The 12,986-nt window shown below is 41.5% G+C and overlaps 1 pseudogene; it reads right to left on the bottom strand.

The window, feature by feature from the left end:
• Nucleotides 1–12,986, bottom strand: part of LOC112219141 — a 228,866-nt pseudogene that overhangs the window by 90,344 nt on the left and 125,536 nt on the right.

Below are 12,986 nucleotides of genomic sequence, written 5' to 3'. Positions count from 1 at the left end.
GCTGGCACTAAGACCTCACTCAACCAACTCTATTATAAGGCCATAAGCAAACAAGAAAATTCGCAGCCAGAAGCGGTGCTCCTAGTGGCCGGGGACTTTAATGCAGGCAAATTTAAATCAGTTTTACCAAATTTTTGCCAGCATGTCACATGTGCAACCAGAGGAAAAGAAACTTGAGGCAACCTTTACTCCATAACACAGAGATGCATACAAAGCTCTCCCCACCCTCCATTTGACATATCTGACTATAATTCTATCCTCCTGATTCCAGCTTACAAGCAAAAACGAAAGCAGGTAGTACCAGTGACTCGCTCAACATGGAAGTGGTCAGATGACGTGGATGCTATGCTACAGGACTGTTTTGCTAGCACAGACTGTAATTACGACGTCGTTCCCACAGAGACCATACGTACAGTGCCTTCCGAAAGTATTCGGGGATAAATCTGGGATAAAATGGTAAATTAATTCAAATACTACAAGCGTGGGGTAATGTTCTCGAATTTACAACAGAAATGTCAGGGGCTGTTCATATCTACAGTGCCTTCCGAAAGTATTCGGCCCCCTTGAACTTTGCGACCTTTTGCCACATTTCAGGCTTCAAACATAAAGATATAAAACTGTATTTTTTTGTGAAGAATCAACAACAAGTGGGACACAATCATGAAGTGGAACGACATTTATTGGATATTTCAAACTTTTTTAACAAATCAAAAACAGAAAAATTGGGCGTGCAAAATTATTCAGCCCCCTTAAGTTAATACTTTGTAGCGCCACCTTTTGCTGCGATTACAGCTGTAAGTTGCTTGGGATATGTCTCTATCAGTTTTGCACATCGAGAGACTGAATTTTTTTCCCATTCCTCCTTGAAAAACAGCTCGAGCTCAGTGAGGTTGGATGGAGAGCATTTGTGAACAGCAGTTTTCAGTTCTTTCCACAGATTCTCGATTGGATTCAGGTCTGGACTTTGACTTGGCCATTCTAACACCTTCCGTTTTGTCACCAGCATGACCTTTAAACAGGTCAACAAAGACCTTGAAACAGATCCACAGATGACGCAATCTCAATCATACTCTGCCCTTTCCCATCTGGACGAAAGGAACACCTATGTGAGAATGCTGTTAATTGACTACAGATCAGCGTTCAACCCCACAGTGCCCACAAAGCTCATCACTTAGCTAAGGACCCTGGGACTAAACACCTCCCTCTGCAACTGGATCCTGGACTTCCGGAAGGACCGCCCACAGGTGGTAAGGGTAGGCAACAACATGTCTGCCACGCTGATCCTCAACACCTCAGCCCCTAAAGGCTTGTGTACTTAGTCCCCTCCTGTACTCAGTCCCCTCCTGTACTCCCATGACTGCATGGCCAAACACGACTCCAACACCATTAAGTTTGCTGACAACACAACAGTGGTAGGCCTGATCAACGACAATGATGAGACAGCCTATAGGGAGGAGGTCAGTGAACTGGCAGTGTGGTGCCAGGACAACCTCTCCTTCAATGTGAACAAGACAAAGGAGCTGATGGTGGACTACAAGAAAAGGCGGGCTGAACAGGCCCCCATTAACATCAACGGGCAGTAGTAGAGGGGGTCAAGAGTTTCAAGTTCCTTTGTGTCCACATAACCAACAAACTATCATGGTCCAAACACACCAAGACAGTCGTGAAGTAGGCATGGCAAAACCTTTTCCCCCTCAGGAGACTGAAAAGATTTGGCATGGGTTCCCAGATCCTCAAAAATGTCTACAGCTGCACCATCGAGAGCATCCTGACCGGTTGCATCACCGCCTAGTATGGAATCTGCTCAGCATCTGACCGTAAGGCGCTACAGAGGGTAGTGTGTATGGCCCAGTACATCACTGGGGCCAAGCTTCCGGTCATCCAATACCTATATAATTGGCGGTGTCAGAGGAATGCCCATAAAATTGTCAGAGACTCCAGTCATCCAAGTAATAGACTGTTTTCTCTGCTACTGCATGGCAAGTCAGACCGGAGCGCTAAGTCTAGGACCAAAAGGCAAATTTGGTAAATATTTTCTTAACTCTTCTTTAACTGAACTGTTGGTTAAGGGCTTGTAAGTAAGCAAGTGAGGTCTACACTTGTATTCGGGCGCATGTGACAAATAATGTTTGATTTGATTTGATTTACAGGCTCAAATAGTCAACCAGTCAGCCTGTTTTCCAGCCCTTAGTAAACTTTTGGAAAAAATTGTGTTTGACCTGGTACAATGCTATTTCACAGTAAACAAATTGACAGTAGGCTCTCAGCACGCTTATAGGGAAGGACATTCAACAAGCACAGCACTTACACAAATGACTGATGATTAGCTGAGAGATATTGATGATACAACATTCCACTGGCTTTGAGTGAGTAAAGCCAGCATGGCTGGCCTTTGACTGTATACAGAGAGCTAACATTAAAATGATGCATGTCAATCTGTCCTGGCTCAAAGTGGAGGAGAGATTGACTTCATCACTACTTGTATTTGTGAGAGGTATTTACATGTTGAATGCACCGAGCTGTCTGCTTGAACTACTCGGACACCGATGCATACCCCACAAGACATACCCCACAAGCCACCAGAGGTCTCTTCACAGTCCCCAAAACCAGAACAGACTATACACAGTACTACATAGAGTCATGACTACATGGAAATCTATTCCACATCAAGTAACTCATGCAAGCAGTAAAATCTGATTTAAAAACAGATAAATATACACCTTATGGAACAGCAGGGACTGTGAAGAAACATGAACACTGGCACAAACACACATACACACGATAAGACACACACTCTACACACACGTACACATTGATGTTGTATTGTAAATATGTGATAGTGGAGTAGTGGCCTGAGGGAACACACTTAATGTATTCAGCAAAGTGTTATGAAATGTAATGTCATGTAATATTTTAAACAGTATATAACTGCCTTAATGTTGACGGACCCCAGGAAGAGTAGCTGCTGCCTTGGCAACAGCTAATGGGGATCAATAAATACAAATACAAATTGCTTAACAATATGAAAGCAGATCAAATTAAATTGAACAATCTTGCCAAAAATCGTACAGGTAGAACAAACCTCTTCAGAATGTCATGGCTCCAAAAGTTGGCATATTTATTCTCAGTAATACCAACTACCTCACCGAAGACATTCTTTCAAAAAAGTATCCTAGGTCAAAATAGAGTTTATATGGACAAATAAAACTCGTGGAATAGAAAGGAAAGTTTTACATTTTCCTATGTCTGAGGGTGGTTTTAACCTTCCAGATTTGGAATTGTATCATCTTGCCACCCAAGGCAATTACTTGCGACATACTGTATAGTTAAATGCACTAAAGAAGAACAATGGGTACACCTTGAAGATGCACATGCTCATCCCCAGAATCTGTTTGTGTCTATCTTCAAAGGATAAAGCTAAGAACATTAACAACTTCATAGTTAAGAACACTATAACAACATGGAAGAAAATGAAAGTATTCTACAATAACCAATATCACTCCCTAAAAAACACAGGCCTATGGAACAATCCTTGGATAGCTTTTCAGAATGAGCAGATATATTGGTCCACATGGAAAGTTACAGGCATAGAACCTGTAAATGACCTGGTAATAGATACAATGGATACAGTTGAAGTCGGAAGTTTACATACACTTAGGTTGGATTCATTCAAATTATTTTTTTAACGACTCCACAAATTTCTTGTTAACAAACTATAGTTTTGGCAAGTCGGTTAGGACATCTACTTTGTGCATGACACAAGTAATTTTTCCAACAATTGTTTACAGGCAGATTATTTCACTTATAATTCACTGTAACACAATTCCAGTGGATCAGAAGTTTACATACACTAAGTTGACTGTGCCTTTAAACAGCTTGGAAAATTCCAGAAAATGATGTCATGGCTTTAGAAGCTTCTGATAGGCTAATTGACATAATTTGAGTCAATTGGAGGTGTACCTGTGGATTTATTTCAAGGCCTACCTTCAAACTCAGTGCCTCTTTCCTTGACATCATGGGTAAATCAAAAGAAATCAGCCAAGACTTCAGAATTGTTTTTGTAGACCTCCACAAGTCTGGTTCATTCATGGGAGCAATTTCCAAACACCTGAATGTATCACGTCTATCTGTACATACGTACTATTGTAAGTATAAACAACATGGGACCACGCAGCTGTCATACCGCTCAGGAAGGAGACGCGTTCTGTCTCCTAGAGATGAACGTACTTTGGTGCAAATCAATCCCAGAACAGCAAAGGACCTTGTGAAGGAAACAGGTACAAAAGTATCTATATCCACAGTAAAACGAGTCCTATATCGACATAACCTGAAAGGCCGCTCAGCAAGGAAGAAGCCACTGCCCTAAAACCACCATGAAAATGCCAGTCAACGGTTTGCAACTGCAGATGGGGACAAAGATCATACTTTTTGGAGAAATGTCCTCTGGTCTGATGAAACAAAAAAAGAACTGTTTGGCCATAATGACTATTTTTATGTTTGGAGGAAAAACGGGGAGGCTTGCAAGCCGAAGAACACCATCCCAACCGTGAAGCACGGGGGTGGCAGCATCATGTTGTGGGGGTGCTTTTGCTGCAGGAGGGACTGGTGCACTTCACAAAATAGATGGCTTCAGGAGGAGGGGAATGATGTGGATATATTGAAGCAACATCTCAAGACATCAGTCAGGAAGTTAAAGCTTGGTCGCAAATGGGTCTTGCAAATGGACAATGACCCCAAGCATACTTCCAAAGTTGTGGCAAAATGATACAACCAGTAAGTCAAGGTATTGGAGTGGCCATCACAAAGCCCTGACCTCAATCCTATTTGTGGGCAGAAATGAAAAAGCATGTACGAGCAAGGAGGCCTACAAACCTGACTCAGTTACACCAGCTCTGTCAGGAGGAATTGTGGAAGGCTACCCAAAACATTTGACCCAAGTTAAACAATTTAAAGTCAATGCTACCAAATACTAATTGAGTGTATGTAAACTTCTGACCCACTGTGAATGTGATGAAAGAAATAAAAGCTTAAATAAATAATTCGCTCTAGTATTATTCTAACATTTCACATTCTTACAATAAAGTGGTGATCCTAACTGACAGGGAATTTTTACTTGGATTAAATGTCAGGAATTGTGAAAAACTTAGTTCAAATGTATTTGGCTAAGGTGTATGTAAACTTCAGACGTCAACTGTAAATACATTTATTTCTATGACAGAATAAAAAAGAAATGTAGGACTGACCAATGTAGATATTTTCGATTTCAAATCTTTCGAAAATCAGAGCAATCTCGAAGGAATCTTATTTTAGTCCAAAAAGGATGTTCATCTGATAGGTAACATACAAATCCTTGCAGAGAGCGTAGCATATCCAACTGACAACCTCTTTGAAAAAATATAAACTATTGGAACCAAGACTTAAAAATAACTGATACTGGCAAGAGATGGAGGGAATGTTGGAAGTTAACTAACAAAATGACAGTTACGAAAATGTATACTTAATCCAGTATAAACTATTTTATAAACTGTATGATTCGAGCCCTGAATGCTGATAGGCTGACAGCCGTGGTACTGTATATAAGACCGTATATCACGGGTATGACAAACATTTATTTTTACTTCTCTAAATACGTTGGTAACCAGTTTATAATAGTATTAAGGCACCTTGGGGGTTTGTGATACTGTATGTGGCCAATACACCACGGCTAAAGGCTGTGTCTAGGCACTCTGCGTTGCGTCGCGCTTAAGAACAGCCCTTAGCCATTGTCACGGTTTTCTTCCTGCGAAGGAGAGGCGGACCAAAACGCAGCGTGGTTGAAGTTCATGGTTCTTTAATAAGAGACACTTAACATGAACAAACTACAAAACAATAAACGTGAAAACCGAAACAGTCCTAACTGGTGCATAAAACACAAAGACAGGAAACAACCACCCACAAAACCCAACACAAAACAGGCTACCTAAATATGGTTCCCAATCAGAGACAATGACGAACACCTGCCTCTGATTGAGAACCATATCAGGCCAAACATAGAAATAGACAAACTAGACACACAACATAGAATGCCCACCCAGCTCACGTCCTGACCAACACTAAAACAAGGAAAACACACAAGAACTATGGTCAGAACGTGACAGCCATGGTTTATTGGTCATTTTCCACATCCCCTCTGGCCTTATTGCTTAAGTATATAATTTGTTATACAAAAGACAAGTGTAAAAATAAGAATTACACAATAATCCATACCTTCTGGGAATGCTATAAAGTCCAAAGTTATGGGCGAAGTTAGAAGGTTGGCTGTCAGGAGTATTACAATGTCAATTTACTTTTAATCCATCTGTCCGTCAGCTTATTTCAAGACATGGCATATGAGGGTGCAGTGAGATATCCTATGGGTTTGACAATAGTTTTCTTGTCAATCATCTTGAAAAGACTTATACTTAAAAATTTGACAACCAAAACTCCACCATTAACACAATGGAACGTTCAAATGCTTTGTTATCTAAATATTAAAAGTGCATGGGCGACAGTGAGAAACAAAATGGCACAGTTTGAGGCCATGTGGCGGGGAGTGATGCGGCGCTGGAGATGGCGGTGTGAGCAGGTGGGTTTGGGCAGGTGTGATGCCGTTGATGTGTGTGTTGGTTTGTATGTTGTCGTTTGTACGTGTATGTTTTTTATATATATATATTTTTAAAATAATCCACCCCAAAAATGAATAATAGACTCTCTAAATCTATGTGAATAACATTGAATCCCTGGCTGGAATAAGGGCTGGACTTGATTTAGCGGAGGTGTAATGAGCCCTGTGATGAGATACAGGCTGTGTTGGAGTGTTAATGCTCATGAAATACCCTACCCCAAAAATGGTAGGAGGATAATAAATGAGTTCAGATAGTTGGTCATACCTAGCTATGGGGTGCACTGTACCTATCTGTTCGACATGGCATAAGGGCTGGACTTAATAATTGGCCTGTGAGTACAGTACAGTACACTACTATGTCTATGTGCTTTCTTGCCTCTTCTTCATCCCATTTAATTGCCCCGTCGGTGAGAGATTAATCTTGCATTTTTTTGTAGTCTGTACTAATTCCTCTTCTGGATCTGTTTCTGCGCTCTTGCCAACTCCTTATGGAATTGTCATGACAAATGTTTGGCTTGACAATGACAATGTAATAGACAAAAGCTCAAACAAATCTGGGACCAGGCTAGTATATACCCAGTAGAGGGGAGGACAACATTGTATTGCTCTCAGCAGGAAGAGTCCATAAACCCTAACAGCAGGACACAAGTCTTTATATCGCTCCATGACAACCATTTAAAACCTGTCATTGTTTGTGTTCACGCATCGTCAGAAATTATCCATCTGGTTGATCATAATATTCTACCAAGAGCTCTTTCTTAGTTTAATGAAGCCTATTCACCACTAACACAGACAAAGACAAACTCACAGTAGTCTATTACAGAGGGGTTTAAGCCTACCTCAAGTAGCCACAGTGTATCTTGTCATGTGAACCTGTGCTACTAGTTCCTAAAACTTGCCAGCAGCCATCGGTGACTTTATGAGTATTCAACATTCCAACACAGCTAGTCTGGTTGACATAATCCACATGATACAAGCTATGATATATGGGTTTTAATTATGAAAATATCCCCCAGTTAATTAGGGGACAATTAAGTAATGTGACATGATCACCAAGTAATACACTGATTGTCTGAGGACTCAGATCATGCATTTCTATTGAGTGGACTGAAAGTCTCTTCTTGGACCTCAAGTATAGGCCTAAGTGAGAGAGGGGGGCTTTAAACAAGTCAATGTGGTTTTCAGTTCTTCTATTCTTGTCTGTATGAAGTAAACTTAAGAAGGCCAGCAATAAAACAGGGACTAAAAGTAGAGTAGCCTAGCTCCACTCTTCTACTGTTCACTCCAGTAGCCAAGCTCTGCCATTCTACTGTTCACGCCAGTAGCCAAGCTCTGCCAGGACCAAGGTGCAGCGTGGTGAGCGTACATTTTCTTTATTTTAATCAAAATGACGCCAAACAAACCACTAAAACACTACAAAAACTAACTGTGACGCTCAAAAGCAAAGTGCTTTAAACAGAGTCAACTTCCCACAAACACAGGTGGGAAAAAGGGTACCTAAGTATGGTTCCCAATCAGAGACAACGATAGACAGCTGTCCCTGATTGAGAACCATACCTGGCCAAACACAAAGAAATAGAAAACATAGAACACAAAACATAGAATGCCCACCCCAACTCACACCCTGACCAAACCAAAATAGAGACATAAAAAGGATCTTTAAGGTCAGGGCGTGACAGCCATTCTACTGTTCACTCCAGTAGCCAAGCTCTGCCGTTCTACTGTTCACTCCAAATCAAATCAACCATTATTTGTCACATGCGCCGAATACAACAAGTGTAGACCTTACCGTGAAATGCATACTTACAAGCCCTTAACCAACAGTGCAGTTCAAGGAGAATTAAGCAAATATTTATCAAACAAACTGAAGTTTAAAAAAAATGTGAATAAAAAGTAACACAACGACATAACAATAATGAGGCTATATATATATATATATATATATATATATATATATATATATATATATATATATATATATATATATATATATATATATATATATATATATATATATATATATATATATATATATATATATATATATATATATATATATATATATATATATATATATAAGGGTACCGGTACCAAGTCAGTGTGCAGGGGTACAGGTTAGTTGAGGTAATTGGTTCATGTAGGTAGGGGTAAAGTGATTATGCATAGATAATAATCAGCGAGTAGCAGCAGGCAGTGTACAAAACAAATGGGGGGGTCAATGTAATAGTCCGGTGGCCATTTGATTAATTGTTCAGATGTGTTATGATTTGGGGGTAGACGCTGTTAGGAGCCGATTGGTCCTAGACTTGGCACTCCGGTACCGCTTGCCGTGCGGTAGCAGAAAAAATAGTCTATGACTTGGGTGACTGGAGTCTCTGACAATTTTATGGGCATTCCTCTGACACCGCCTATTATATAGGTCCTGGATTGCAGGAAGCTTGGCCCCAGTGATGTACTGGGCCAGACGCACTTCCCTCTGTAGTGCCTTACGGTCATATACCGAACAGTTGCCATACCAGCTGTAAAACTTTTTGAGGATCTGGGGACCCATGCCAAATCTTTTCAGTCTCCTGAGGGGGAAATGGTTTTGTCGTGCCCTCTTCACGACTGTCTTGGTGTGTTTGAAGCATGATAGTTCGGTTATGTAGACACCAAGGAACTTGAAACTCTCGACCCGCTCCACTCCCCAATTTCGTGTTATCCAATTGGTAGTTACAGTCTTTCATTGGTAGTTACAGTTTCATCGTTGCAACTCCCGTAAGGACTCGAGAGGGAGGCGAAGGTCAAAACACAACCCAACCAAGCCGCACTGCTTCTTGACACAATGCCCACTTATCTTGGAGTTCACCATCAGCTCCTTTGTCTTGCTCACATTGAGGGAGAGGCTGCACCACACTGCCAGCTCTCTGACCTCCTCCCTATAGGCTGCCTCATCGTTGTCGGTGATCAGGCCTACCACTGTTGTGTCGTCAGCAAACTTAATGATGGTGTTGGAGTCGTGTTTGGCCACACGGTCGTGGATAAACAGGGAGTACAAGAGGGGACTAATCAGCGTGGCAGAGGTGGATCAGCATGGCAGACGTGTCGTTGCCTACCCTTACCACCTGGGGGCGGCCCATCAGGAAGTCCAGGATCCAGTTGCAGAGGGAGATGTTTAGTCCCAGGGTCCTTAGCTTAGTGATGAGCTTCGTGGGCACTATGGTGTTAAACGCTGAGTTGTAGTCAATGAACAGCATTCTCCCATAGGTGTTCCTTTTGTCCAGGTGGGAAAGGGCAGTGTGGAATGCGATGGGGATAGCGTCATCTGTGGATCTGTTGGGGCGGTATGTGAATTGGAGTGGGTCTAGGGTATCCTGGAGGATGCTGTTGATGTGAGCCATGACCAGCCTTTCAAAGCACTTCATGGCTACCAATGTGCTACAGGGTGGTAGTCATTTAGGCAGGTTACCTTTGCTTCCTTGGGCACAGGGACTATTGTGGTCTGCTTGAAACATGTAGGTTTTACAGACTCAGTCGGGGGAGAGGTTGAAAATGTCAGTGAAGTCACTTGCCAGTTGGTCCACGCATGCTTTGAGTACACATCCTGGTAATCCATCTGGCCTCGCGGCTTTGTGAATGTTGACCTGTTTAAAGGTCTTGCTCACATCGGCTACCGAGAGCATTATCACACAGTCATCCAGAACAGTTGTTGCACTCCTGCATGCTTCAGTGTTGCTTGCCTCGAAACGAGCATGAAATGCATTTAGCTCGTCTGGTATGCCCGTGTCACTGGGCAGCTCGCGTCTAGGTTTCCCTTTGTAGTCCGTAATAGTTTTCAAGCCCTGCAGGAGCAGTAGCCAAGCTCTACCATTCTACTGTTCACTCCAGTTCTACTGTTCACTCCAGTAGCCAAGCTCTACTGTTCCACTGTTCACTCCAGTTCTACTGTTCACTCCAGTAGCCAAGCTCTACTGTTCCACTGTTCACTCCAGTTCTACTGTTCACTCCAGTAGCCAAGCTCTACTATTCTAGTGGCTAGTAGCCAAGCTCTGCCATTTTACTGTTCACTCCAGTTCTACTGTTCACTCCAGTAGCCAATCTCTACAGTTCCACGGTTCTACTCCAGTGGTGGCTGGGGTCTTTTAGAGCACCAGGGACACAAAGTTAGCATTCTGTGTGTAGCTCCTGAAATCTAATGTCGCTAAGTGCTGGTCCATCATGCAACACAGACATTAAACAACTTCTTATGGCTGGGGGCCAGTATTGAGTAGCTTGGATGAATAAGGTGCCCAGAGTAAACTGCCTGCTACTCAGGCCCAGAAGCTAAGATATGCATATTATTAGTAGACTTGGACAGAAAACACTCCGTTTCTAAAACTGTTTGAATGATGTCTGAGTATAACAGAACTCATATGGCAGGCAAAAACCTGAGAAAAAAATCTAACCAGGAAGTGGGAAATCTGAGGTTTGTAGTTTTTCAAGTCTTTGCCCATCCAATATACAGTGTAAAATTTCATCTGATTGCACTTCCTAAGGCTTCCACTAGATGTCAACAGTCTTTAGAACCTTGTTTGAGTCTTCTACTGTGAAGGGGGGCGAATAAGAGCTGCTTGAGTCAGGTGTCTTGCAGAATACCATGAGCTCAGTCAGGCGCACGCCCGTGAGAGTGTGCTGCGTTCATTTTCATTTCTAAAGACAAAGGAATTGTCCGGTTGGAATATTATTGAAGATTTATTAGAAAAACATTCTAAAGATTGATTCTATACATCGTTTGACATGTTTCTACGAACTATAATGGAACTGTCTTCTGAACTATGTGCCTGCGCCTTGTGAATTTGGATTTGTGAACTAAACCCGCAAACAGAGGTATTTGGACATAAATTATGGACTTTATCGAACAAAACAACATTTATTGTGGAACTGGGATTCCTGGGAATGCATTCCGATGAAGATCAAAGGTAAGTGAATATTTATAATGCTATTTCTGACTTCTGTTGACTCTACAACATGGCGGGTATCTGTATGGCTTGTTTTGGTGCTTGAGCACTTTACTCAGATTATTGCATGGTGTGCTTTTTCCATAAAGCTTTTTTAAAATCTGACATAGCGGTTGCATTAAGGAGAAGCATATCTTTAATTCCATGTATAACACTTGTATTTTCATCAACATTTATGATGAGTAGATGTGGCTCTCTGCAAAATCACCAGATGTTTTGGAAGCAAAACATTACTGAACATAACGCGCCAATGTAAACATAGATTTTTGGATATAAATATGAACTTTATCGAACAAAACATACATGTATTGTGTAACATGAAGTCCTATGAGTGTCATCTGATGAAGATCATCAAAGGTTAGTTTTATCTCTATTTCTGCTTTTTGTGACTCCTCTCTTTGGCTGGAAAAATGGCTGTGTTTTTCTGTGACTTGGCCCTGACCTGCCATAATCGCATGGTGTGCTTTCGCCGTAAAGCCTTTTTGAAATCGGACACTGTGGTGGGATTAACAACAAGTTTATCTTTAAAATGGTGTATAATACTTGTATGTTTGAGGAATTTTAATTGAGATTTCTGTTGTTCTGAATTTGGCGCCCTGCACTTTCACTGGCTGTTGTCAAATCGATCCCGTTAACGGGATTTCAGCCGTAAGAAGTTTTAAGTGGAGAAGAGTTTTTTAAAATCTTTCTCTTGCTAGTCTCTCTCCACAAAGCCATTCTGTTCTCTAACATCAAAACAGCCTGTTTGTCTCCATACGGTGCTCTGTACGGTGTGGTGCTGCTCTCTTTGACGATGTGTCCTCCTGTCTGACCCACAGACAGAGGGAAATAATGAAATAAAAAGGAGAGCAAACAGCAGGCAGGTGAGCCTGCCTAAAATGCCTACGACTGCATATGGATGCACTTAATGCTAGTCTATCTGCTCATTAGCCTGCCAATTAGGTGGCCTAATTTCACACTGACATTTAGAAATGTTCCCCCATTAATGGAAAAGCAACAGTGAGAGACAGAGAGACAGAGAGACACCCAGAGACAGAGAGAGAGGAGAGAGAGAAATAAAAGTTTATCCTCTGAATAATGTTCAAGATGGAGAATCGTGAACTACTGGCTGCCCAGATTGAATTTAGTTAGTAGCGCAACATAACGATGACACATATAAATTAAGGTTCACTCAAACTTGAAAAATAACAAGCACTGCTTGCCTCTTGTCATCATTTATGTCTTTCAACATTTAATACTATAAGATGTTTACTTCAACAAAGTGAGGGACACATTCTGAAAGCACATCATACATTGATAAAAATCCAGACACGAAGAAGATTCCACTTTCATGTCAAAATTAGCTATTTTCTGACTAGCTCTTGAAT

Source organism: Oncorhynchus tshawytscha, linkage group LG19 (assembly GCF_018296145.1).
Source record: "Oncorhynchus tshawytscha isolate Ot180627B linkage group LG19, Otsh_v2.0, whole genome shotgun sequence".
Classification (NCBI taxonomy): Eukaryota; Metazoa; Chordata; class Actinopteri; order Salmoniformes; family Salmonidae; genus Oncorhynchus; species Oncorhynchus tshawytscha.
Note: the sequence above shows the minus strand (reverse complement) of the source record. Positions and strands in the feature narration are given on the sequence as shown.